Source organism: Silene latifolia, chromosome 2 (genome assembly GCF_048544455.1).
Source record: "Silene latifolia isolate original U9 population chromosome 2, ASM4854445v1, whole genome shotgun sequence".
NCBI lineage: Eukaryota > Viridiplantae > Streptophyta > Magnoliopsida > Caryophyllales > Caryophyllaceae > Silene > Silene latifolia.
Genome location: NC_133527.1, coordinates 80,521,789 through 80,526,816, shown reverse-complemented (window position 1 = coordinate 80,526,816; position 5,028 = coordinate 80,521,789). Strand labels below are relative to the sequence as shown.

Genomic DNA, 5,028 nt, shown 5'->3' with positions numbered 1-5,028 from the left:
ATGGTTGGTATCTTTCCTTGCAATTATGGTGTTTCCCATGACCTTGTGCCATACTCTTATACCCGGATGGTGGACCAAAAGAGCACGACTCGCATGAAAGTCCTCAAATTTCCTCCCGGAAATTGCCTCCCAAAGAGGGTCGGGGTCATACTTTCTATAATTCTTTAAATAACGCGGTTCATCACTAAGACCCAAAATTTCACTCAATTCCCTAAAGGAAATGCGTCTACTAACATTAGCTAGACGAAACTCGAGATTCTCCCTATTCTCAACTTTGGTGACTTTCAAAGAACTCAAAAATTCCAAGGTAAGGGAGGGGTATGTCAATTCCTTTGTTTCAAACAATTTCTTCAACCCCATGGCTTTGAAAAAGGCTCTAGTTTGCTCAAGAACACCCAATTTTTCTAAGGTATCTTCACATATAAATTTGGTGGATTGTAATGACTTCCTAGCAAACTTGGCAAAGGTATTTCTATGGGTTTCGGAAATAAAAGTTACCTCCGGATAATGCAAAAGTTGATCAATTCCCGGAGTAGAAGGTGTTGTTTCTCCTATAGAAGGTTGTTGTTGTTGTTGCACTTCCAAGTTTGGTGTTGCTACCACCATAGCCAATGCTTTCTTTGTTTGAAGAGCCTTTTGCCTTTGTGAGAGTGCCTTAGCCTTTGGTACCTTTGTTGCCTTTGTTGCTCCCTTAGTCCTTGCCATTGATGAACTAACCAAGAAAAGAATGGAAAATCTTCAATTTGTAGTGTACCCAAATAGATTTAAAGGTGAAAGGCTTTGCCTTTATGAAATCAAAAATCGACTCAAAGGTTGAAGATTTTGTGCTTGGTTTTGATTTTTATTGAAGAAGGAGTGATTGATTTGTTGTTAGAAGGATGATTTGATTTGTTTTTGGTGAATGTTGTTGAGGAATTTTTCTTTTGTGATGGAGAGGATGAGGGTTTTGATGTTGTGGGTAGTGTTTATGAATGAAAGAATGAATGAAGGAAGGTGGGAGGGATTTTATAAAGACCGAAATTTTTGAACTGTAGGGGCAATCCGTGCGGATTCTGCCCAATCCGTGCGGATTCTGCTCTTTCTGGGTTGTATAAAACTCGCCTAAAGACTGGCGGATTCAGAAGAAGACGCTCGAATTTGCTTGATACGGGACGGGCGGATTTGCCTGAAGACGGACGGATTTCAGTCCAGGAAATTTTTCTTGTTTTCCTCAGCAGAGAAGACGGGCGTCTTCAGTCCAGGACGGACGGATTTGCAGAGACGGGCGGATTGCTGTTCAGGACGCCTGGATTCTCTTACAGTCAATTTGTTTCCAAAATCTCAGCTTATAAAGTCGTGCGTCTTCGCTGCAGTACGCTCGGATTACTGAAGACGGGCAGATTCTCCTGAATCCGCTCGGATTCGACCCCCTGTACCTGGATTTAGTTCCATCCGTGCACAATGCATTTCCCTTACCATTCTTCTATTATTTCTTCATGTCTCGTGTTCGTCATTGTGGGGGCACTACTAAGGCATGGATAGCCTAGGCAATTGTCATCCCCACACTAAGCTAGACCACTACACATCAATTGAAATTATTAGTCCCTCCCTCACTTCTCTCAAACATGACAATTATCTTGATCAAAATAAATAAAAATCCAAAGATGACAAAAAATGCAATACAAGAATTGAAATGTAAGTTAGGGAGTTAGAAATATTTACAAGGGGGCATGTCCAAGGTGTTGTTGATGTTGCTCAACACCTTGAAAAAGTAATCGAAAGCTTGTTCATTATCATGGTAGAGGTCTTCAATAGACCTTGGCCCTTGTTGTCGGTCTTGATCGATGGCATTACCAATGTAGGGATTAAAAATCCCTTCAAATTCGTTGTCCCAAAGACCACAAACTTCATTAAGTTGATCATTGAAAATCTCTTGATTTGATGGAGACAACTCTCCCAATTTCTTCTCTTGGCCAATGAGGCCATTCTCTTCTTCCTTGGTTGATTTTGATGAGCTTTGCAAGCTCTCCTTGTCATAATTCACTTGCTCTTTGAATGGAGCATCTTCAATTTTCTTCTTCCATTGGAGTTCCGATTTCTTCCTCTCATCCTTTCGGCTATAATGATCAATCATGAAACATGGTTCATGCAAACGAGGAGCTCTCATAGTCTTGTCAAGATTAAAAGTTATGCTTTCATCTCCCACTTCTAGAGTGAGCTCACCATGTTTTACATCAATTACCGCACCCGCGGTGTGTAGGAAAGGTCTTCCTAGAATGATTGGAATCTTGGAATCTTCCTCCATATCAACAATGACAAAGTCCACCGGGATGAAAAACTTCCCAATTCGCACGGGGACATCTTCCCATATCCCTAATGGTGTCTTCGTCGATCTATCGGCCATTTGGAGTGTGATGTTGGTGCATTTAAGCTCTCCCATCCCCAACCTTTTACTTACCGAGTACGGCATGACACTCACACTAGCCCCTAGATTACATAAGGCTTTGTTGATCGTCGTGTCGCCAATGGTACACGGTATTGAGAAGCTTCCCGGATCCTTTAACTTTGGAGGTGAACTCCCATGAAGTATTGCACTACTCACCTTAGTGAAGGCGATAGTCTCAAGTTTCCGGATCGACTTCTTCTTTGTGAGGATATCTTTCATGTATTTCGCATAGGCCGGCACGTGATTGATTAATTCCGTGAAAGGAATTGAGACTTCCAAATTCTTGACAATTTCCATGAATTTTCCAAGTTGATCATCAAATTTGGGCTTGGCTTGACGACTTGGAAAAGGAAGTCTAATCACAATGGGTTCCTTCTCCTTGACCTTGTCTTCATTTTTCTTTGAACTTTCTTCTTTTGATGATTCTCCATCTGCGGAGTTTTGCACAATTTCTTCCTTTTCACTAGCTTCCACAACTTCATCCTCAACTTGCTTCTTCGGTGCTTCATACTTTGTACCACTTCTCAAATGAATGGCACTAACCATTTCATGTCTAGGGGGATTACTTTAAGGTGGTAATTGCCCCTTTTGTCTTTGTGAGCTTGAAGATGCTAGTTGAGTCAATTGTGTTTCCAACATCTTTGTGTGAGCTAGAATGTTGTTGATGGTGGTTTCCTTTGCTTGGCTATCTTTTTGCATTTGAGTGAGAAATTCTTGTTGATTCTTTTGCATTTGGAGGACCGCTTTTTGGACATCAAAGCGTTGGTCAATTTGGTGATTGTATGGATTTTGATTTTGGTAACCTTGGTTTTGATTGTAAAAGGGTCTTTGATTTTGGTTTCTCATGGGTGGTGGAGTGTATGTTGTTTGAGGGTTTTGAACATTTTTGGCTTTTGATTGAGAGATTTGGATGGAATTTGGTGTTTTCATTATAAAAGTTGGAATAAGGGGTACCATTCTTGTATGCTTGGAAAGCATTCACTTGTTCATTTGTTCCCCTACATTCACCTTGGTCATGTCCCAAAGTTCCACAATTCTCACATATCCCACTTGGGATTGATGAGGATGCCGGCATGGCATTAACATGATGCTTTGATGATTTTGAGTTTTCTTCAAGTCTAGCCATAGCTTGTTCAAACTTCAAGTTGATTATGTCAATGTGAGCACTAAGTTGAGCACCCAATTGAGTAACAGAGTCCACTTCATGCTTTCCTCCTCTAGTAGCCTTGCGAGGTCTACTATATTGTGAGTTATGGACCGCCATTTCCTCAATCTTGTTCCATGTTTGATTGTCATCAACTTCGGTGAACATTCCATTTGATCCCATGTTGAGAATGTTCCTAGAATCCTCATATAAACCATTCCAAAATTGTTGTACCAAAAACCATTCGCTAAGTCCATGGTGAGGACATGAGCGACAAATTCCCTTGAACCGCTCCCAAGCTTCATGCAAAGATTCTTCATCCCTTTGCTTAAAACCCGTGATTTGAGCTCTTAGCATGTTAGTCTTCTCCGGTGGGTAGAATTTTTTGTAGAAAGCTAGAGCCAACTTCTTCCAAGAATCTATTCCGAGGGTGGCCTTATCAAGGCCCTTAAACCATTGCTTCGCGGTGCCGATTAGAGAAAAAGGAAATAAGACCCATCTAATTTGGTCTTGAGTCACGCCCGTTTGAGAGATTGCATCATAATCGTCGCAAAAGGTTTCCATATGAGAATGAGGGTCTTCACTAGGCATCCCCCCAAATTGGCTCCTCTCAACTAATTGGATGAAGGCGGACTTGGCAATAAAATTTCCGGTTAGATGTTGCGGTGTAGGAGTACCATTTGGTAGATTCTCCTCGGTGGGTACGGAGTGTGACGAAAATTTAGGCATTGTAGGTGGATTTTGTGGGGTATTGTGTAATGGGTTCTCCTCTCCTTCTATTGCGAAAGGATTGATGAACTCACTAGTGGGTTGAACAATCTCACTAATACCTCTTAAATTCCTCCAAACAAGTCTCCTATTGTTCGTCAAGGTTCTTTCGATTTCACGGTCAAAAGGTAACAAATCACCTTGTGACCTTCTAGACATGCAAAATATCAAACAACTCGAAAACAATTAGAACAAACCTTAAGGAGTTTTACTTCCCCAAGGCGAATAAAGACACAACTAATAACAATAAAAAGGAAATCTAAATCAAACCAACACCGTCCCCGGCAACGGTGCCATTTTTGATCGGGTCTGTTTCGTGTTCACAATTAAAGATGTGGTCGTTGGGTCAGGGTCGAATCAAAACACAATTTATAACTTCACAAACAACTCTACAATTAGTAAAGAGGCAAGTAAAGGTCGGATCCCAAGGGACGGGTATTGAAATGAGATTTCTATTGCAACTAGTGGTGTCTAAGGGGTGTCACAAATTGGGTTGATGTAGAAGGTCACTAAACTAAAATAGCAATGAAAATAAACAAGCAAGATGAATTAAAGGGGTGTAAACAATTGATTAAAAAGCACTAGGGTGTCATGGGATCATAGGAGAATCATGGGAATTGATCATACAAACATGTTCTCAAATTATAAGCAAGCAATTATTGTTGTGATGGATTGAGTTGGGTTATACCTT

General features: G+C 40.9%; 1 non-coding gene across 1 annotated transcript; it reads left to right on the top strand.

Moving 5' to 3' along the window:
• Window positions 1-3,819: 3,819 nt before the first annotated feature.
• On the top strand, window positions 3,820-3,926 carry LOC141644490 (small nucleolar RNA R71). Its single transcript, XR_012544105.1, has one exon. It is a non-coding gene; the product is annotated as a small nucleolar RNA R71 (small nucleolar RNA).
• The last annotated feature ends 1,102 nt before the right edge of the window (window positions 3,927-5,028 follow it).